This window comes from Setaria italica, unplaced genomic scaffold, assembly GCF_000263155.2.
Source record: "Setaria italica strain Yugu1 unplaced genomic scaffold, Setaria_italica_v2.0 scaffold_14, whole genome shotgun sequence".
Classification (NCBI taxonomy): Eukaryota; Viridiplantae; Streptophyta; class Magnoliopsida; order Poales; family Poaceae; genus Setaria; species Setaria italica.
In genome coordinates, this window is record NW_014576738.1 from 108,790 (window position 1) to 132,132 (window position 23,343).

General features: G+C 37.2%; 4 non-coding genes across 4 annotated transcripts; 2 read left to right on the forward strand and 2 right to left on the reverse strand.

The window, feature by feature from the left end:
* Nucleotides 1-9,817: 9,817 nt before the first annotated feature.
* Nucleotides 9,818-9,889, reverse strand: TRNAR-UCU. Its single transcript has one exon. It is a non-coding gene; the product is annotated as a tRNA-Arg (tRNA).
* Nucleotides 9,890-18,409: 8,520 nt separating this feature from the next.
* TRNAS-GGA lies at nucleotides 18,410-18,496 on the forward strand. Its single transcript has one exon. It is a non-coding gene; the product is annotated as a tRNA-Ser (tRNA).
* Nucleotides 18,497-19,669: 1,173 nt separating this feature from the next.
* TRNAT-UGU lies at nucleotides 19,670-19,742 on the reverse strand. Its single transcript has one exon. It is a non-coding gene; the product is annotated as a tRNA-Thr (tRNA).
* Nucleotides 19,743-21,426: 1,684 nt separating this feature from the next.
* Nucleotides 21,427-21,499, forward strand: TRNAF-GAA. Its single transcript has one exon. It is a non-coding gene; the product is annotated as a tRNA-Phe (tRNA).
* The last annotated feature ends 1,844 nt before the right edge of the window (nucleotides 21,500-23,343 follow it).

Below are 23,343 nucleotides of genomic sequence, written 5' to 3' on the forward strand. Positions count from 1 at the left end.
CATTTATGGATATTGTCAGTAAGTATGTGCAGATCCAGTATAGCATCTTTTTCGCTCCACAAGGATCAAGATCAAATGAATACTTATTCTTTTTCTGTTCATGGAAGATATATCTTTGACCTAGCAATGGCTAATGATCAAGTAAGCCATAGACTGTTGGATACTTTTGGTAAAAAAGATAGGGAAATTCTTGATTATTTAACGCCAGATCGAATCGTGTCCAACGGTCATTGTAATTTTGTCTATCCTTCTATTCTTCAAGATAACTCGGATTTGTTGGCGAAAAAGCGAAGAAATAGGTTCGTCGTTCCATTACAATATCATCAAGAACAAGAGAAAGAGTTAATATCCTGTTTGGGTATTTCAATTGAAATACCCTTTATGGGTGTTTTACGTAGAAATACTATTTTTGCTTATTTTGACGATCCACGATACAGAAAAGATAAAAGGGGTTCAGGAATTGTTAAATTTAGATATAGGACCCTAGAGGAAGAGTATAGGACTCGAGAGGAAGAGTATAGGACTCGAGAGGAAGACTCAGAGGACGAATATGAGAGCCCAGAGAACGAATATAGGACCCGAGAGGGAGAGGGTAAATATGAAATCCTAAAAGACAAATATAGGACTCTAGAGGACGAATATGAAACCCTAGAAGATGAATATGGGATCCTAGAGGACGAATATGGGCCTCTAGAGAAAGACTCAGAGGAAGAATACGGGAGCCCAGAGAACGAATATAGACCCGAGAGGGAGAGGGCAAATATGAAATCCTAGAAGACAAATATAGGACTCTAGAGGACGACTCAGAAGAAGAATATGGGAGCTCTGAAGATGGCTCAGAGAAGGAATATGGGACTTTAGAAGAAGACTCAGAGGAAGACTCAGAAGACGAATATGGGAGCCCGGAGGAAGATTCCATCTTAAAAAAAGAGAGTTTTATTGAGCATCGAGGAACAAAAGAATTTAGTCTAAAATACCAAAAAGAAGTAGATCAGTTTTTTTTCATTCTTCAAGAACTGCATATCTGCCGAGATCCTCATCCCTAAAGGTACTTGACAATAGTATTATTGGAGTCGATACACAACTCACAAAAAATACAAGAAGTCGACTAGGTGGATTGGTCCGAGTGAAGAGAAAAAAAAGCCATACAGAACTCAAAATCTTTTCCGGAGATATTCATTTTCCTGAAGAGGCGGATAAGATATTAGGTGGCAGTTTGATACCACCAGAAAGAGAAAAAAAAGATCTAAGGAATCAAAAAAAAAGAAAAATTGGGTTTATGTTCAACGGAAAAAAATTCTCAAAAGCAAGGAAAAATATTTTGTTTCGGTTCGACCTGCAGTCGCATATCAATGGACGAAGGGAGAAATTTAGCAACACTTTTCCCGCGGAATCTCCTGCAAGAAGAGGATAATCTCCAACTTCGACTTGTGAATTTTATTTCTCATGAAAATAGCAAATTAACTCAAAGAATTTATCACACGAATAGTCAATTCGTTCGAACTTGCTTAGTAGTGAATTGGGAACAAGAAGAAAAAGAGGGGGCTCGTGCTTCTCTTGTTGAGGTAAGAACAAATGATCTGATTCGCGATTTCCTAAGAATTGAGTTAGTCAAGTCTACTACTTCGTATACACGAAGAAGGTATGATAGGACAAGTGTAGGACTGATTCCCAATAATAGGTTAGATCGCAACAATACCAATTCCTTTTATTCCAAGGCGAAGATTCAATCACTTAGCCAACATAAAGAAGCTATTGGCACCTTGTTGAATCGAAATAAAGAATATCCATCTTTGATGATTTGTCGGCATCCAACTGTTCTCGAATTGGTTTATTCAAGAATTCAAAATATCCCAATGCGGTAAAAGAATCGAATCCTAGAATTCCTATTCGAGATATTTTTGGGCTCTTAGGCGCTATTGTACCTAGTATATCAAATTTTTCTTCATCTTACTATTTATTAACACATAATCAGATCTTGTTAAAAAAATACTTGTTCCTTGAAAATTGAAACAAACCTTCCAAGTACTTCAAGGACTTAAATACTCTTTAATAGACGAAAATAAAAGGATTTCGACTTTCGACAGTAACATCATGTTGGAGCCATTCCATTTGAATTGGCACTTTCTCCATCATGACTCGTGGGAAGAGACATCGGCAATAATTCACCTTGGACAATTTATTTGTGAAATGTATGTCTATTTAAATCGCACATAAAAAAATCAGGTCAAATTTTCATTGTTAATATGGACTCCTTTGTTCTAAGAGCAGCTAAGCCTTATTTGGCCACTATAGGAGCAACTGTTCATGGTCAGTATGGAAAAATCCTTTACAAAGGAGATAGGTTAGTTACGTTTATATATGAAAAATCGAGATCTAGTGATATAACGCAAGGTCTTCCAAAAGTAGAACAAATCTTCGAAGCGCGTTCAATTGATTCACTATCGCCGAATCTCGAAAGGAGAATTGAGGATTGGAATGAACGTATACCAAGAATTCTTGGGGTTCCCTGGGGATTCTTGATTGGAGCTGAGCTAACCGTAGCCCAAAGTCGTATCTCTTTGGTTAATAAGATACAAAAGGTTTATCGATCCCAAGGGGTACAGATCCATATAGACATATAGAGATTATTATACGCCAAGTAACATCAAAAGTAAGGGTTTCCGAAGATGGAATGTCTAATGTTTTTTTACCTGGGGAATTAATAGGACTATTGCGAGCGGAACGAGCAGGGCGGGCTTTAGATGAATCGATCTATTATCGGGCAATCTTATTGGGAATAACAAGGGCTTCCCTGAATACCCAAAGTTTCATATCTGAAGCAAGTTTTCAAGAAACTGCTCGAGTTTTAGCAAAAGCTGCCCTACGAGGTCGTATTGATTGGTTGAAAGGCCTGAAAGAAAACGTAGTTCTGGGGGGGATTATACCTGTTGGTACCGGATTCCAAAAATTTGTGCATCGTTCCCCACAAGACAAGAACCTTTATTTCGAAATTCAAAAAAAAAATCTATTCGCGTCGGAATGAGAGATATTTTGTTTCTCCATACAGAATTAGTTTCTTCTGATTCTGACGTAACAAACAATTTCTATGAAACATCAGAAGCCCCGTTTACCCCTATTTATATGATTTAAGTCATTTACCCCCATTTATACGATTTAAGTATACATAAAGCTATTTTTTTTTACTTTAATTTAAACTATACTTTGCCCTTAGAATGCTAACAGGTCTGATTTTAGATTTTGTATTTTAATAAGTAAAAGAAAGTCAGTTAATTCATTAAGGCTATGTTTATACCGTGTATCAATGGTCAATTCTGAGTAGAAGGTTCCATCGGAACAATTATTATTTATTTCAAGCTATTTCGGCTCTTTCTTAATCTTCAAAAAGAAATTAATTCCGTAATGGTAAGACGAAAAAAAGAAAAAATAAAAAGGAAGTGTGGAAAAAATGACAAGAAGATATTGGAACATCAATTTGAAAGAGATGATAGAAGCGGGAGTTCATTTTGGTCATGGTATTAAGAAATGGAATCCTAAAATGGCCCCTTACATCTCGGCAAAGCGTAAAGGTACTCATATTACAAATCTCGCTAGAACAGCTCGTTTTTATCAGAAGCTTGTGATTTAGTTTTTGATGCAGCAAGTCAGGGAAAAAGCTTCTTAATTGTTGGTACCAAAAAAAGAGCAGCGGATTTAGTAGCATCAGCTGCAATAAGATCTCGTTGTCATTATGTGAATAAAAAGTGGTTCAGTGGTATGTTAACGAATTGGTCGATTACCAAAACTAGACTTTCTCAATTTAGAGACTTAAGAGCAGAAGAAAAAATGGGAAAATTCCATCATCTCCCAAAAGAGATGCGGCAATCTTAAAGAGAAAATTATCTACCTTGCAAAGATATCTCGGCGGGATCAAATATATGACGAGGTTGCCTGACATTGTGATCGTCCTTGATCAGCAAAAAGAGTATATAGCTCTTCGGGAATGTGCCATTTTGGGGATTCCTACTATTTCTTTAGTCGATACAAATTGTGACCCAGATCTCGCGAATATATCGATTCCTGCCAACGATGACACTATGACTTCAATTCGATTAATTCTTAACAAATTAGTATTTGCAATTTCTGAGGGCCGTTCTCTCTATATAAGAAATCGTTGATTAAGTAGAATAGTGAATTCTTAAGCAACTGCGTAGATTTATAGGATCAGTTACTATTCTTTTTTGTTTTGCATAGATAAAAGAAAGGGAATATTGATATATATTAGGGGGTATTGATATATATTATGATCTGATGTGATTTCTTGGTATCCTAAATATAAGATTAATACTTCAAGTTGCTGAGTTGAGAAAGAGATGCTTGAATCAAAAGAATTCCTTTTTTGAAGTTCAATTTTTATCAGAGGACAATATGAATATTACACCATGTTCCATTAAAACACTCAAGGGGTTATATGATATATCGGGTGTAGAAGTAGGCCAACACTTCTATTGGCAAATAGGAGGTTTTCAAATTCATGCCCAAGTACTCATCACTTCTTGGGTCGTAATTACTATTTTGCTAGGTTCAGTTATCATAGCTGTTCGGAATCCACAAACTATCCCGACCGACGGTCAGAATTTCTTCGAATATGTCCTTGAGTTTATTCGAGACTTGAGCAAAACTCAGATTGGAGAAGAATATGGTCCCTGGGTTCCCTTTATTGGAACTATGTTCCTTTTTATTTTTGTTTCGAATTGGTCAGGTGCTCTTTTACCTTGGAAAATTATAGAGTTACCTCATGGAGAATTAGCAGCGCCCACGAATGATATAAATACTACTGTTGCTTTAGCTTTACTAACATCAGCGGCATATTTTTATGCGGGTCTTAGCAAAAAAGGATTGAGTTATTTCGAGAAATATATTAAACCAACCCCAATCCTTTTACCAATTAACATCCTAGAAGATTTCACAAAACCATTATCGCTTAGTTTTCGACTTTTCGGAAATATATTGGCGGATGAATTAGTCGTTGTTGTTCTTGTTTCTTTAGTCCCCTTAGTAGTCCCTATACCGGTCATGTTTCTTGGATTATTTACAGCGGTATTCAAGCTCTTATTTTTGCAACGTTAGCCGCAGCCTATATAGGTGAATCCATGGAAGGTCATCATTGAATTGACTAGTTTTCGAAATAGTCTTTTTTTTTAGCTTAGCCCAATTCATGCATGATTCCAGATAATCCTCTTAGTTGGAAAACTAAATCGTTCGAAATCCGTATGAATATACAACCTAGAGTTGTAGGGGAGAGAATAGACTATATTACGGAAGAGGTAAAGTATATATGCATTCAGGGGGGCAGATTAGATCTATATCCTTAATGCCTACAAACAGTTATCTTTTGTGCGGATTTCTAAGGAATGATTTTAGAATCGGATTCAATAGAAAATGAGAAAATACGCAAACAAAATAGAAGAAACAAATGTATATGGTTTTTTTTATTCCTAAGTTAGATTCATTATCTAATCCGATATGTAGAATTCCCTTCTATATAGAACTGGATTCCATATCTAATTCTAATTCTATGCAGCATATTGTTATCAATTGTATATCTTGATTTGATTCCTATTGGATTTGAATTAGTTCGATTTCAATAGGGGTTCTTCCTATATTTCGTCTTTTATTATGTTAGATGAAGGGGAAAAAATGGGAACTCAAGGATATCAAAGAGTAAAAAAAAAGGATGGAATGAAAGAGTGATTGGTTGAAAAGAAAGAGAAATAGAATAATGAGAATCATATGGATTTACACAAACCTCTAATGATTAGAAACTAAAAACGAGATCTCGAAGTAATTCGGACGATTTCAATTATCATTTATTTGTACTTATTAGTTACTTTTACCCAATAGAGCTTAGAAGTTAGAAGTAATAATTTCTTGGTTGATTGTATCCTTAACCATTTCTTTTTTTTTTTGACACGAGGAACTCACCATGAATCCACTAATTGCTGCTGCTTCCGTTATTGCTGCTGGATTGGCCGTAGGGCTTGCTTCTATTGGGCCCGGAGTTGGTCAAGGTACTGCTGCAGGACAAGCTGTAGAAGGTATTGCGAGACAGCCAGAAGCAGAAGGTAAAATACGAGGTACTTTATTGCTTAGTCTAGCTTTTATGGAAGCTTTAACAATTTATGGACTGGTTGTGGCACTAGCGCTTTTATTTGCGAACCCTTTTGTTTAATCCTAAAAAAGAAAAAGAGTCCTTTAGATTAGATACTTTTTTCTTTTTTTTCGTACATTGGGATTTGCTTCTGTAATTCCAAGTATATCAATACTTTACTCCTATTTATTATATTATTCCGGGAATTTTGTATTTATCGGGACAGACAATACCCCAGGAACCCCAGGAAGGGCTGATTTGAGCATGATCAATTTAGAGGATACGCTCGTCCTCTTCCTTCCCATTCTTAGTTTAGGACAGTGGAAACTCTTTTTCTTTTATTTTAGGAATTTTGGGAACATTTCAACAAAGGAGATTTTTTACAGGTCAAACAAGACCTAAGACTTAATCTAAAAGAAATTATTAGATTAAATCTATTTGCATTAAAAAAAGATTGCATTAAAAAAACCGATCAAAAAAGGGCGAGCGAAGTAAGTGATCGAAAAACTTTCTTCTTTGTTCGTCCTATCTATAGAGGAGAGCATATGAAAAATGTAACCTATTCTTTCGTTTTTTTAGCTCACAGGCCATTCGCTGGGAGTTTCGGGCTTAATACCGATATTTTAGCAACAAATCTAATAAATCTAACTGTAGTGGTTGGTGTATTGATTTTTTTTGGAAAGGGAGTGTGTGCGAGTTGTCTATTTCAAGAATAGATTGGATCTATCCGGCTGCACTTTAGAATATTTTTTAGTATTTTTTTGGATAAATAAGAAAAGGTGCACGATCTCGACGAATTACTTCTGAATAACTTCAGAAATCATATGGAAGAACCATAGCATTTCGCGACTCATTGGTAAATTTACTTTGATTCTCTATAGACCAATAATGTGAGACCATTAACACGGTTAAAGCTAAACTGCTTGAAGTCCGGGCAAAAGGGGTACTCTTTCTACAACTACATTAGTCTCGAAATGCTTTAAACGGGAATAGCTAGTGTGGAATTTATCTGATATAGAACACTCATATCGATAAAATAGTTTGAACTATTTACTAGAAGGGCATCCAGCCCTTTTTCCAATGCCGAATCGACGACCTATGTATAAAAGAGAAATTTTTTGGATTTGAAGAAAAAATAAAAGGAATTGTATCAATTTAGATTTTCCATTTATTTAGTTTGTTTTTCTTAATGAAATTGAAATTATTAACTAACAGAGCAAACACAAATAAAGAAACAACTTTGCTGACCATGATAGATTTTTATCTAGTTGGAAGAATCCTCTTATCTTAATATTCATCTAGTCTTATATAAGTTTGGGTATATAGAAATACAAACAGAAAGAGAGGATAGGCTCATTACATAAAAAAAAGATATGGAAATAGCCATAATACATAGCAAAGAGAAAAAAATACATAGCAAAAGAGAAAAAAAGGAGCGGGAGAGCCAAATGAATCGAAAGATTCATGTTTGGTTCGGGAAGAGATCATAAAAATTGTAAACTTAATAGCAAGATAATCTACTTTCATTAAAAGATTTATTAGATAATCGAAAACAGAGGATCTTAAGTACTATTCGAAATTCGGAAGAATTGCGTAGAGGGACCCTTGAACAACTCGAAAAAGCTCGGATTCGATTACAGAAAGTCGAACTAGAAGCAGATGAGTATCGAATGAATGGATACTCTGAAATAGAACGAGAAAAAGCAAATTTGATTAATGCTACTTCTATTAGTTTGGAACAATTAGAAAAGTCTAAAAACGAAACCCTTTATTTGAAAAACAAAGGGCGATGAATCAGGTTCGACAACGGGTTTTCCAACAAGCCGTACAAGGAGCTCTAGGAACTCTGAATAGTTGTTTGAATACCGAGTTACATTTCCGTACGATTCGTGCTAATATTGGCATTCTCGGGGCCATAGAATGGAAGAGATAATGAAATTTATTAGGTTTTGAACTTCTACTTTCGTTTAGAATTTAGGCATTATTTTTCCCCTTGCTTCCGAAAAAAAAAAAGATTCAAGAAACACTAATGGCAACCCTTCGAGTCGACGAAATTAATAAAATTCTCCGCGAACGTATTGAACAATATAATAGGAAAGTAGGGATTGAGAATATCGGTCGCGTAGTTCAAGTGGGGGATGGGATTGCTCGTATTATAGGTCTTGGTGAAATAATGTCAGGTGAATTAGTCGAATTTGCGGAAGGGACGAGAGGTATTGCTCTGAATTTGGAATCCAAAAATGTTGGAATTGTATTAATGGGCGATGGGTTGATGATACAAGAGGGAAGTTTTGTAAAAGCAACAGGAAGAATTGCTCAGATACCCGTGAGCGAGGCTTACTTGGGTCGTGTTATAAATGCTCTCGCTAAACCTATTGATGGGAGAGGCGAAATTGTCGCTTCGGAATCTCGCTTAATTGAATCTCCTGCTCCGGGTATAATTTCTAGGCGTTCCGTATATGAACCCCTTCAAACAGGGCTTATTGCTATCGATTCGATGATCCCCATAGGGCGCGGTCAGCGAGAGTTAATTATTGGGGACAGACAGACTGGCAAAACAGCAGTAGCCACAGATACAATTCTCAATCAAAAAGGGCAAGATGTAATATGTGTTTATGTAGCTATCGGTCAAAGAGCATCCTCCGTGGCTCAAGTAGTAACTACTTTCCACGAAGAGGGGGCCATGGAATACACTATTGTAGTAGCTGAATGGCGGATTCACCCGCTACATTACAATATCTCGCTCCTTATACGGGAGCAGCCCTGGCTGAGTATTTTATGTACCGCGAACGGCATACTTTAATAATTTATGATGATCTCTCCAAACAGGCACAAGCTTATCGCCAAATGTCCCTTCTATTAAGAAGACCCCCCGGCCGCGAAGCTTATCCAGGGGATGTTTTTTATTTGCATTCACGCCTTTTAGAAAGAGCCGCTAAATTAAATTCTCTTTTAGGCGAAGGGAGTATGACCGCTTTACCAATAGTGGAGACTCAATCTGGAGACGTTTCCGCCTATATTCCTACTAATGTAATCTCAATTACAGATGGACAAATATTCTTATCCGCGGATCTATTCAATGCCGGAATTCGACCTGCTATTAATGTGGGTATTTCTGTTTCCAGAGTAGGATCCGCAGCTCAATTAAAGCCATGAAACAAGTAGCTGGCAAATCAAAATTGGAATTAGCTCAATTCGCGGAGTTACAAGCCTTTGCACAATTCGCCTCTGCTCTCGATAAAACAAGTCAGAATCAATTGGCAAGGGGTCGACGATTACGGGAATTGCTTAAACAATCCCAATCAAACCCTCTCCCAGTGGAAGAGCAAGTAGCTACCATTTATACCGGAACGAGAGGATATCTTGATTCGTTAGAAATGAACAGGTAAAGAAATTTCTGGATGAGTTACGTAAACACCTAAAGATACTAAACCTCAATTCCAAGAAATTATATCTTCTAGCAAGACATTCACCGAGCAAGCAGAAACCCTTTTGAAGGAAGCTATTCAGGAACAGCTTGAACGGTTTTCCCTTCAGGAACAAACATAAATATAGCATGTCTACTCTTATTAGTAGAACTCGTGTTAGTAGAAGAGGAATCATTGAGAAAGATTTTTCATTTGAATCATGCAAAAAAGTTTTCTTAGTATTTAGTATAGTTATTTAAAGAATAGATAGAAAAAAGATTGCGTCCAATAGGATTTGAACCTATACCAAAGGTTTAGAAGACCTCTGTCCTATCCATTAGACAATGGACGCTTTTCTTTCGTATTTTTTTCTTTCTTTTACTTTTTTCTCGGAACAAGAGAAAAAATAAAAAACTGTTAGACCGAAACTCTTTTAGGAAAGAAAAAAAATCCATATACCATATACAAATGGATGATACATATATCATAAAGAAGGAATATGGAGCGGGTAGTGAGTATCGAACCCGTAACCCCAAGGTTATGAGCTTTGTGAGCTACCAAACTGCTCTACCTTCTTAAACTAAAGAGCGGGGAACTTGTGGATAAAAGGGGATTGGATACGCCCCTCTACCATATCTATATAAATAGAATAGTCCATTTATACAGAATGGTAAAGAGGGCTCTTCTACGATCATCAATTCGAGAAAACCATACAAATATGAAAGGGTATTTTATCCTTACCAACTGGATCTTGTTGCACCCGGTAACAAACATGCATAAACCATTTCTCGAAGTATGTGTCCGGATAGCCCAAAGTCTCGATAGTTAGCTCTAGGTCTTCCGGTTAAAAAACAACGTCGATGAAGGCGTGTAGGTGCACTATTACGTGGTAGGGATTGCAATTTTTCTTGCATTTTTTTTTTTTCGCTCAAACTCAAAGGGGAAACTTTGCTTCTTATCTTTTTTTTTGAGGATCCACGAATCAAATGATATTTTTTTTCTAATTTCTGCCGCTTCTTCTCCCTCTGAATCAACTTTTTTTTGCCATAATGTGCCGTTCCTATTATTACCAAGTATATGGTTCTAATCCTAGATGGAAAAATAAATAGAAAAAAAATCTAAAAAGGCGGATCCTCCCTCTCCATCAAGAGTAATGAACTAGGTTCTGATACAGTACAAAAAAACAAAAAAAAAATAACTAAATTAACCAAACTTGCCTGATGTTGAGGCAATCAAGAAAGCTGCATAAGTGAATATATAACCCACGGAAAAGTGGGCTAATCCAACCAATCTTGCTTGCACAATGGAAGAGCCACGGGCTTATCTCTCCAGCGAATTAAATTAGCCAAAGGTGTGCGTTCATGGGCCCATGCTAAAGTCTCAATTAATTCCTGCCAATATCCACGCCAGGAAATTAAGAACATAAATCCAGTAGCCCAAACAAGATGTCCAAATAAGAACATCCAAGCCCATACTGATAAACTATTCATCCCAAAAGGATTATATCCATTGATAAGTTGTGAAGAGTTTAACCATAGGTAATCTCTTAACCATCCCATCAAATAAGTGGAGGATTCATTAAATTGTGAAACGTTGCCCTGCCATAATGTGATGTGTTTCCAATGCCAATAAAAAGTAACCCATCCAATGGTATTTAACATCCAGAAACTGCCAAATAAAACGCGTCCCAAGCAGAAATATCACAAGTACCACCGCGCCCTGGGCCGTCGCAAGGAAAACTATATCCGAAATCCTTTTTATCCGGCATTAATTTGGAACCGCGTGCATCTAAGCACCCTTTACTAAAATCAATGTAGTTGTATGCAAACCTAGAGCAATAGCATGATGAACCAAGAAATCTCCGGGTCCTATTGTTAAGAAAAGCGAATTACTATTCTCATTAACAGCATTCAACCATCCGGGCAACCATATGCTTCGACTGCATTGAAAGCGGGGCCATTCGTTGAAGATAAGAGTATATCGAACCCATATGTCGTCTTACCATGAGCAGATTGTATCCATTGGGCAAATATAGGTTCGATCAAGATTTGCTTTTCTGGAGTACCAAAAGCAAGCATGACGTCGTTATGAACATAAAGGCCTAAGGTATGGAATCCTAGGAAGAGGCTAGCCCAACTTAAATGAGATATGATAGCTTCTTTATGGTCTAACATTCTTGCCAATACATTATCTTCATTCTGTTCCGGATTGTAATCCCTAATGAAAAAAATAGCTCCATGAGCAAAAGCCCCTGTCATGATGAACCCTGCAATGTATTGGTGATGAGTATATAAAGCAGCTTGAGTAGTAAAGTCTTGTGCTATGAATGCATAAGCAGGTAAAGAGTACATATGTTGAGCTACTAAGGAAGTAATAACCCCTAAGGAAGCTAGAGCAAGACCTAATTGAAAATGAATCGAATTATTAATTGTATCATAAGGCCTTTATGCCCACGTCCTAATCGACCCCCCGGAGGAGTATGTGCTTCTAAAGATCTTTGATACTGTGCCCAATTCCGAAGTTAGTTCGATACATATGACCGGCAATGAGAAAAATAAATGCAATAGCTAAATGATGATGAGCAATATCGGTCAGCCACAAACTTTGTGTTTGTGGATGGAATCCCCCAAGAAGGGTCAGAATGGCAGTTCCCGCTCCTTGAGTGGTACCAAATAAATGATTACTCGAATCAGGATTTTGGGCATAAAGATTCCACTGACCCGTCAGAAGGGGACCCAACCCCTGGGGATAGGGTAATACATCTAAGAAATTATTCCATCGAACGTACTCCCCCCTGGATGCGGGAATAGCAACATGAACTAAATGTCCTGTCCAAGCCAAAGAACTTACCCCGAAAAGTCTGACAAATGATGATTGAGACGAGATTCCGCATTTTTGAACCACGAAAGGCTTGGCTTCCATTTGGGTTGTAGATGTAACCAACCCCCTATTAAGGATAGCGTAGAAAGAAATAATAGAAAAAGAGCTCCAGTATAAAGATCTTCATTGGTGCGCAATCCAATTGTATACCACCACTGATAAACCCCAGAATAAGCAATATTCACTGGACCGGCAGCACCTCCTCGAGTAAAGGCTTCCACCGCGGGTTGCCCAAAATGAGGATCCCAAATGGCATGAGCAATAGGTCTTACGTGTAAAGGATCCTGTATCCATGATTCAAAATTTCCTTGCCAGCTACATGAAACAGATTTCCAGACGTCCATAGAAAGATTATTGCTAACTGCCCAAAGTGAGAAGCAAAAATGTTCTGATAAAGACGTTCCTCAGTAATATCATCATGACTTTCGAAATCATGTGCGGTAGCAATACCAAACCAAATACGACGAGTAGTGGGGTCCTGAGCTAAGCCTTGGCTAAACCTGGGAAATCTTAATTCCATAATGCCTTTCAAATCCTCCTAGCCACTATCCTACTGCAATAATTCTCGCTAAGAAGAATGCCCATGTTGTGGCAATTCCACCCAGAAGGTAATGGGTTACTCCTACAGCACGTCCTTGTATAATGCTCAAGGCTCTAGGCTGAGTAGCAGGAGCAACTTTTAATTTGTTGTGAGCCCAAACGATAGATTCAATGAGTTCTTGCCAATAACCACGGCCGCTGAATAAAAACATTAAACTGAAAGCCCAGACAAAATGAGCGCCTAAGAAAAAAAGACCATATGCGGATAATGAAGAACCATAAGACTGAATTACTTGGGATGCCTGTGCCCACAAGAAATCTCGAAGCCAACCATTAATCGTAATGGAACTCTGTGCAAAGTTTCCCCCTGTGATATGAGTTACTATCCCTTGATCACTTATAGTACCCCAAACATCCGACTGCATTTTCCAACTGAAATGGAAAATAACTACCGAAATGGAATTATACATCCAGAATAGACCTAAGAAAACATGATCCCAGGCGGATACTTGACATGTTCCCCCTCGCCCAGGCCCGTCGCAAGGGAAGCGAAAGCCAAGATTTGCTTTATCAGGTATCAGACGGGAACTGCGAGCAAATAAAACACCTTTCAAAAGTATTAATACAGTCACATGGATAGAAATGCGTGAATGTGATGGACTAAAAAATCTGCGGTTCCTAATGGAATAGGTAACAAAGCCACTTTGCCGCCTACAGCTACTAACTCGCTGCCTCCCCACGTTAAGCTGGTACTTGTTGTTGCACCAGGAGCTGTTACGCCAGGCGCGCCAGCATGGATATTTTGTATCCATTGAGCAAAGATGGGTTGTAATTGTATGGCGGTATCCGAAAACATATCTGGGGACGGCCTAAAGCACTCATGGTATCATTATGAATGTACAAGCCAAAACTGTGAAAACCCAGAAATATACATACCCAGTTAAGGTGGGATATGATTGCATCGCGGTGTCTAAGGACGCGATCTAATAGATCGTTGTATCGAGTAGTTGGATCATAGTCTCTTACCATAAAAATGGCTGCATGTGCAGCAGCACCGACTATTAGAAATCCGCCAATCCACATGTGGTGTGTGAACAAGGAAAGTTGTGTACCATAGTCGGTAGCTAGGTATGGATAGGGGGGCATAGAGTACATATGATGAGCTACAACAATAGTTGTAGAGCCTAGCATAGCTAGGTTAAGAGATAATTGAGCATGCCATGACGTTGTTAGGATTTCATAGAGACCCTTATGGCCTTGTCCTGTAAATGGGCCCTTATGAGCCTCCAAAATATCTTTAAGTCCATGACCAATACCCCAGTTGGTCCTATACATATGACCAGCGATCAGGAAAAGAATAGCATAGCTAAATGATGGTGTGCAATATCGCTCAACCATAGACCACCGGTTATTGGATCTAGTCCTCCGCGAAAACTAAGAAATTCTGCATATTTGGACCAATTCAAGGTGAAAAAGGGAGTTGCTCCTTCGGCAAAACTAGGATAAAGTTGAGCCAAAAGGTCGCGATTCAAGATAAATTCATGAGGAAGTGGTATCTCTTTAGGATCAACCCCAGCGTCGAGAAATTGGTTAATCGGTAAAGATACATGGATTTGGTGTCCCGCCCAAGAAAGAGACCCAAGTCCTAATAACCCCGCTAGTGGTGATTCAACATGGATTCTACATCTTGGAACCAGGCCAATTTGGGAGCAGCTTTGTGATAATGGAACCAACCAGCAAAAAGCATTAACGATGCAAAAATCAATGCACCGATGCGGTACAATAGAGTTGTAATTCACTAGTTATTCCGGATGCTCGCCAAATCTGAAAAAACCCAGAGGTTATTTGGATTCCTCGGAAACCCCCGCCTACATCACCATTCAAAATTTCTTGCCCTACTATTGGCCAAACTACCTGAGCACTGGGGCCAATGTGAGTAGGATCGCTTAGCCATGCTTCATAATTGGAAAAACGGGCACCGTGGAAGTACATCCCACTCAACCAAAGAAAGATAATGGAGAGTTGACCGAAATGAGCACTAAAGACTTTTCGGGAGATCTCCTCCAAATCACCGGTATGACTATCGAAATCGTGAGCATCAGCATGTAGGTTCCAGATCCAAGTGGTAGTATCGGGACCCTTAGCTATTGTTCTTGAGAAATGCCCGGGTCTGGCCCATTCCTCAAAAGATGTTTTTACAGGATCCCTATCCACAACAATTTTAACTTCTGGTTCCGGCGAACGAATAATCATTAAGTCCTCCTCTTTCCGGACAAGACATACAAAGAGACCCGCCAACTGTCTTTTTATTGAATCTTTGAAAGATAGATATTATGATTAGTCCTTTTCTTTACTATCTACCGTCCTTCTATTTTTTTTAGTTATTCACTGGAGCAATTATATATTGAAGTCAATCCGAGGCAAGTGTTCGGATCTATTATGACATAAGGATTAGGTGCCTAACGGACATGGGTTCTTCTGGAAAATTATTTCCCGACGTAACAAAAAAAATCTTTTTTTTTTTTTACGTTTTAATTTAAGAAGCTAGTGTATTTTTTTTTGAGGGTATAAGCCCCTATCCACATCTACTTTCCTTGAGTGAGCATATATAGATTTTTTTATGCGATTCCAAATTCCAAGATAACTCATTAGAATTATTAATAAGACCGTCTGATAGATTAGGTAGGAATATTTAGATTGCCACCTTTTATGTGCTTTATTACTTCTGTTCCAGAGCCTATCCCTATTATTTATCTTTATGAAATATGATATAAAATCGAAGGTAGAAGAAAGGGATATAATGAAATTCTTGATTTGATCTTCTTACCTAAATTATTTGATTAATGGATCAACAACCAAACCACCCATTTTATGGAAATGGAGAGTTGTTTTATTCAAATTCAAAGCGCTTCGTAATCTTCAACCAGTTCTGTGCTTCAATATAATTTCCCGGAGTAAGCGCTATAGCTTGTTTCCAATACTCAGCAGCTTGATCAAACCAAGCTTCCGCAATTTCCGAATCGCCCTGTAGAATGGCCTGTTCTCCTCGGTCGGAATAGGCAGTTCCTTCCCCTAGAACCGTACTTGAGAGTTTCCTACCTCATACGGCTCAGAAATTGCTATCTTAATTTCCCCTATATTAACTGAATTCGATTTCTCAAAAATCAATCCAATTTCTTCTTGGGTTAAGCAGAAGAAGTTAATTACCTAAGTTTCAACCCTAATTTTGATCAATAATCAGTTTGATCTTTTCTCCCACCTTCAGAAGAATGAAGCATAGATAGACCTATATCCTTCGTTCCAATTTTCTGAAAGGTAACTATCTCGGTTTCGTTTCTTTCATATATGAAATTTCTATAGAATCCTCGAAAAAGACTTTTTCCCATAACAAAGAAAAAAGAACTTACTATCTTTGGGATCTGATACTACACCGCTGCTTAATCCCTTAGTGGATCGGCTTTATTACATAAGCGGATTCCTAAATTTTGTCCCATATTGTGGTATAATGAAGCAGTTTTTTTTTTAGTTGTATCGACCCAGTCGCTCACTAATTGATCTTTACGGTGTTTTCTCTATCAATTTCAGCTTTATCCATAGAATAGTAGTATAGGCTCTACTTTCTTCCTATTTTGATTCTCGTGAAGTGTCTTTCCTTCCTACAGCTGATAGGGTAAAATCGTTGTTTTGACGATCCCTATGTAGAAAGCCCTTTTTTCTAGTATTTACTAGAAAATTTTCTCCTTTTTTTTTTCTTCTTTCTATAGTGGAGATAGTCGCACGTAATGACAGATCACGGCCATATTATTAAAAGCTTGCGGTAAGAAGGGGTTTCGTTCTAGCGCCCGGAAATAATATTCCAAAGCCTTTGTATGCTCTCCATTGCTTGTGTGTATAAGGCCTATGTTATATAGTATATAACTTCGATCATAGGGATCAATTTCTAGTCGCGTAGCTTCATAATAATTCTGCAAAGCTTCCGCATAATTTCCTTCGGATTGAGCCAACATCCGTTACGGTCGTTCATTCTATTCAATTCAAAAAATCTCCGTTCCAAAACCGTACATGAGGTTTTCATCTCATACGGCTTCTCCCTTCTGTACATAGTACTAAGCGAAAAATCTATAGAATAAAAATAGAATTAGTTCCATCTCATTATGGACCGAAGGGGGCTGGTATTTTTCCAAGAAATCTCTAGCCAACCTTCCCCCAAGAGGTTTTTCTTAACACCAATGAATTCTATTAATGCTAGAGGAAAATGATAGCTCCAAGAATTTCTTTGTTCTCAACGCCTCCTATTTAGAGGAATTAGCCACTTCAACGACCTTTGATGGTTATAAGGGTATCCAAAGTACAAACTGATGGTTGTTTGTTATCCTAACCATTCTTCCCAACCTGATACCAATCAGGAAAGGGCTAATTTCTAACAAAGTTTTTCTCTTGTTGATTCCTATTTCGAGGTGTAGTGCTTTTCTCCCCTATGCTGCCTATTGGTACTAGTAGAGTCGGATTGGCCTGTAATACAGAGCCTATCCTGTAGGTGTAACCTTTCGCTCAATACTCAAATCTACAATTGAAGCATCTGAGGCCACATCAATCGAGGATACACGACAGAAGGAATTGTTAGTTCACCTCACCTTCCCCAAGCGTGGGTTTCCTTTACTAATTTTGTTCTCTCTATGCGAACCCCCTCTCTTTCTCGTAAGAATGAGATGTAGGTAGGGCTAAAAAAAAACGAGTCAAATCGCACCATCTCTATATAAGTAAATGCCCTTTTTTCCCCGGAGGTTGTCGGAATTATTTGCAATAAAATATTGGCTACATCGAGGAGGTCTTATCAATGAAATTTCCATTTATACGGGATCTAGGCATAATTCCCAACCCATTCTATATAGAATTCTTTTCATTCTATCACAAAATAACATAAAAACAAAACATTCGATTCTTATAAATCGATCCATATGCTCTAAATGGATAAGAGAGGTATGGATTTTCCGCTCAGCTCAAATTGTCTTCTTTTCCTTCTGTTTGGACAAGAAGAGATATGAAATATTTGACTAAGACTAGATTTCATTCCACTTTCCTATTTCTAAACAACAACTTCTCTCATCAGCTATTCGCGTTTTCAAAGTCATTAATTGCCCCATACCCTTTTTTATATTTAGATTGTATGGCGTAACGTACCTTATGCAAATAGAATTCTAGGGTTCCTTTATTTTCTTATGGAATAAGAAGAATTCTTCCATTCTCTTTTTATTTTGGTTTTCCCCAAAGAAAAACTTTTCGAGGGAGCGGAATTCCTAGTAAAAAAAAAATACTGGATCCTTCCACTTAGATGAAAAGGAATTTTTCCCATAGAGCCATGGAATCCCCCAGCCGTTGTGGCTGTACCTGTACTGCAGGAATACGAAAACTCGCTATTCACTCAGTTTATTTTCCATAATAAGATTATGGAGGAGAGATGGCCGAGCGGTTCAAGGCGTAGCATTGGAACTGCTATGTAGACTTTTGTTTACCGAGGGTTCGAATCCCTCTCTTTCCGTTTCTCTTAATTCATCAATGTTAGCAATCACAATGTATCAAATTAAATAACAATTTATTCCAGCAATAATATCTTTATTTAATAGAAATTCTCTATAGCAATTACTGTGGTATGGAAAATCGAGGAAATAACAAAAAGAAAAAGGAACCTAGGGTTAATCTATTTCTGCTAGGTGAACGGGAAAATACGAATTAAGAGCCTTAGGTCGATTTAGTTCGGGGAAAGGGGAAGGGGAAAAAAATTCTATGAACCTTTCCTTTTTTCGTTAAGTTCAAGTCTGGCGAGAGTAATATTCTACAACTAACAACTCATTTACTTTGAGACCGACCCACTTCCTATCTAGAATTTTTTTTACTAGTCCTTTATATTGCAATGTGTCAACCGTCAAATGCTTTGGCAATTTGCCCGGATCGGATGAAGCAATAGAATTTTGAACCAGACGTTTTGATCGTTGGTTATCCTTCGTAGTAATAATATCTCGGGGTTTGCAACGAAAACTTGGTATATCAACTATACGACCATTAACTAAATATGTCTATGGTTAACTAATTGCCGGGCCCCAGGAATGGTTGAAGCCATACCCAATCGAAAAAGGATATTATCCAAACGCATTTCAAGTAATTGTAGTAAAACTGACCTGTGGATCTTTTTGCTTTTCCAGCGATATGTACATATCTAGTAATTGGCGTTCTGTCAGACCATAATGAAAACGCAATTTCTGTTTTTCTTGAAGACGAATACGATATTGCTCTTTTTTCCCAGAATGGAATTTCTTTTTCTGATTACTTCCGGATTTAGGCGTTTTTCTAGTGAGTCCTGGTAAAGCTCCCAGACGGCGTATTTGGATCATCCTGGAGACATGAATCTAGAAATAAGGATATTTCTTGGAGTGCTCATCAATTCTTTTACACAATAAATTTCATTCTATTTACATTACAGAATACATCGAAATTCAAACTGAATTAAACTAAAGGATAAACAGAGTAAAATCTACGAAAAGTACCACAAAAAATCGAATTTCATCAACATCCGTATTTTTTGTATATATATTATTTATTTTTATGCTTTGTATCTAGCAAAATTGTAAGGTAGAACGATATAATAGACCCTCGATTCCCCATTTAATTTAGAGAAAAGAGAAATTCTTGTTCATGGAACATCGATAGAGAAAAAAGCCGACTATCGGATTTGAACCGATGACCCTCGCATTACAAATGCGATGCTCTAACCTCTGAGCTAAGTGGGCTTACATAACAGAAATAGTGTAACAAATAGAAATATATATAGGGAATCCTTAAAATGTCAGATCTTAATTATAAATCTTAGTTATTAACTAGTTCGAAATTGGAAGTTCTACTTAGAATTAGTAAAGAATTAGTAAAAAAAACACTAGAATTTCATAAAGATAAAGTTAGCTTGATATGCTTAACTAAATGATATTCTTAAATAGGATTCTAGAATTATGATATTCTTAAATAGGATTCTAGAATTTATTGAACTTTCTTTTTATTTCTCTAATTCGCAATTTGATATGGCTCGGACGAATAATCTAATGCATATAAAGAAGAATATATATGAATAATATAATAAAGAGAAAATGCCAAGAGATTGGGATTTTCATTCGATCATTATATACATTTTTGAGATGTTTTTTTTTTTTATTTGTTAATAATTTAAGGATAAATAGTTCACTAAGGAGAAGATAGAATCATAGCAAATGAAATTTCTAATTCAGATTAGAAAAAAAAAAGAATGAATATCAAGCGTTATAGTATGATTTTGAATACTCTAAAAAAGGAAGGAGGGAGGCGGGAGAGATAAAAACTTTTGGATATATTCATTCCAATTGAATTGCAAATATATCAACGGTAGAATCAATTCAATTCTGAATTGCAATAAGCGAGCGGGGTCTCTCAAATAGAGATGAGCTGCTAGACTACGTCGAATAATGAATTTAATGATCAAAAAAACTAAGAGATGGATGAAATTATCCAAGGAATCCTGGTTTCAAAGAAAAGGAAAATGGGGATATGGCGAAATCGGTAGACGCTACGGACTTGATTGTATTGAGCCTTGGTATGGAAACCTGCTAAGTGATAACTTCCAAATTCAGAGAAACCCTGGAATGAAAAATGGGCAATCCTGAGCCAAATCCCTTTTTTGAAAAACAAGTGGTTCTCAAACTAGAACCCAAAGGAAAAGGATAGGTGCAGAGACTCAATGGAAGCTGTTCTAACGAATCGAAGTAATTACGTTGTGTTGGTAGTGGAACTCCCTCGAAATACTAGAAAGAAGGGCTTTATACATTTAATACACACGTATAGATACTAACATAGCAACGATTAATCACAGAACCCCTATCATATATAGGTTCTTTATTTTAGATTTTTTTTTAGAATGAAATTAGGAATGATTATGAAATAGAAAATTCTGAATTTTTTTAGAATTATTGTGAATCCATTCCAATCGAATATTGAGTAATCAAATCCTTCAATTCATTGTTTTGAGATCAAAAGTGGATTAATCGAACGAGGATAAAGAGAGAGTCCCATTCTACATGTCAATACTGACAACAATGAAATTTCTAGTAAAAGGAAAATCCGTCGACTTTATAAGTCGTGAGGGTTCAAGTCCCTCTATCCCCACCCAAACCCTCTTTTATTCCCTAACCATAGTAGTTATCCTTTTTTTTTCTTTTATCAATGGGTTTAAGATTCATTAGCTTTCTCATTCTACTCTTTCTTTCACAAAGGAGTGCGACGAGAATTCAATGAATCTTATGCTATTCATTAAATAGATGATTTCTTTTTTATTTGATAGGACTACCTACCTCCCCCATTCCAAATTTGGAATGGAATACTTTATTGATTTTTTAGTCCCTTTAATTGACATAGATGCAAATACTCTACTAGGATGATGCACAAGAAAGGGTCAGGATAGCTCAGTTGGTAGAGCAGAGGACTGAAAATCCTCGTGTCACCAGTTCAAATCTGGTTCCTGGCACAGAAAAAAAAAGGATCTACCGAATAGATATTGATACAAATATCTTTAGATGGATTGGGGTACATATTCATTAATAATCTAGATAGTATAGAGTAAGTAGATAAATCTCTAAACACTTCTTTTTAGAAAAGGGTTCAAATTTCTGGTTCTTTTCTTTATGGTATAGAAAAAGGGGAGATTAGGTGCCCTTTTCTTCATTTTTGCATTTCTTATTAATTTTGTATGCCGCTATTCTGAAGAATTTTTTTTAGTCTTGCTTATCCTACTTTCCTAGTTGTTCTAAGTAATCCGCGCGGTACAAAGTTCGTGGTAGGACTTCTTTAAGTCATTGTATTTTTCTGTTCATACGAAGGAAACGAATATGTGATTTTCCAAATTGGAAAATCGAAATGAAGCCCTTTTTGTTCAGTCTATCTGTATCTTTTTGTATAATATAATAGGAATTAATTAGAATAGAATAAGTATTTCGTTTCGTCTAGGAACAGAACCTAAAAATATTCTTTGACTTGAATAAAATCTGGAGTTGTGTTGTATAAGTGAACATGAATTTATTATCATTCAATGAGCATCTTGTATTTCATAGAAATTGGGGGTTATATAGTCCTTACGTAAGGGCCAGCCTATCCAACTTTCAGGCATTAAGATACGTTTAAGACGTGGATGATTATCATAAGAAATTCCCACCATATCATAAGATTCGCGTTCTTGAAAATCGGCACTTCTCCAAACCCAGAAGACAGATGGGATTCTAGGATTATCTTTTTGGGCAAAGACTTTTATGCATACTTCTTCTGGGTTATCTATACCATACTGTATTCTCGTAAGATGATACACGCTAGCTAAAGATCCACCAGGTGCTACGTCATAAGCACATTGGGAACGTAAATAATTGTAACCATATACATATAAAATGACAGCAATGGAATCCCAATCCCCGCTTTTATTTGTAAAGTCTCTATTCCCCGGTGATCGAAGCCCAAAGATCTATGAACCACCTCATGTTTGACTAGCCAATTAGATAACCAACCCTGCTGCATTGTCTTAATCTCTCCCCCTTTGTATAAATATTTCATATTTCAAATGCAAGTTTGAAAGATTGCACTGCTCTTTCTTTTTCTGCACAAAAGAACCCCTCCTAATTCACTAATTTGTAGGAAGATATTGGACTTTTGGATTTGAAAAAAGTTTCAGAAGATATATCTAAAGTAGATGGTGATTGATAGAGCAATTCTTGTTCGTAAGTTCCAGTGTGAGTACTGCGCCGAACATAAAGCTTGTGACGGGTAGTAAAAGATCGATTTTTCTTTTGACTTTGACATAGAGTTCGATCCTCAACTATTTCTCGCGATATCTTCTTACGAAGTTTTGTTAGGGCATCTATAACAGCCTCTGGTTTAGGCGGGCAACCCGGCAGGTAGACATCCACAGGAATTAACTTATCAACTCCTCGAACAGTACTATAGGAATCCGTACTGAACATTCCCCCTGTAATAGTACAGGCTCCCATAGCAATGACGTATTTCGGTTCAGGCATTTGCTCATATAATCGCACTAAAGATGGAGCCATTTTCATTGTTACCGTACCAGCTGTTAAAATTAGGTCCGCTTGCCTAGGACTTGATCTTGGTACCAATCCATAACGATCAAAGTCGAATCGTGAGCCTATTAATGCAGCAAATTCAATGAAACAACAACTGGTACCATATAGAAGGGGCCATAAACTGGAGAGTCTTGACCAATTCGAAAGATCGTTTGGTGTAGTTGAAATAACGGAATTGGAACTTGTTTGGTCGAGTAACGGAAACTCAATCAAACCCATAATTGTCTCAATGGAATCTTTTCCT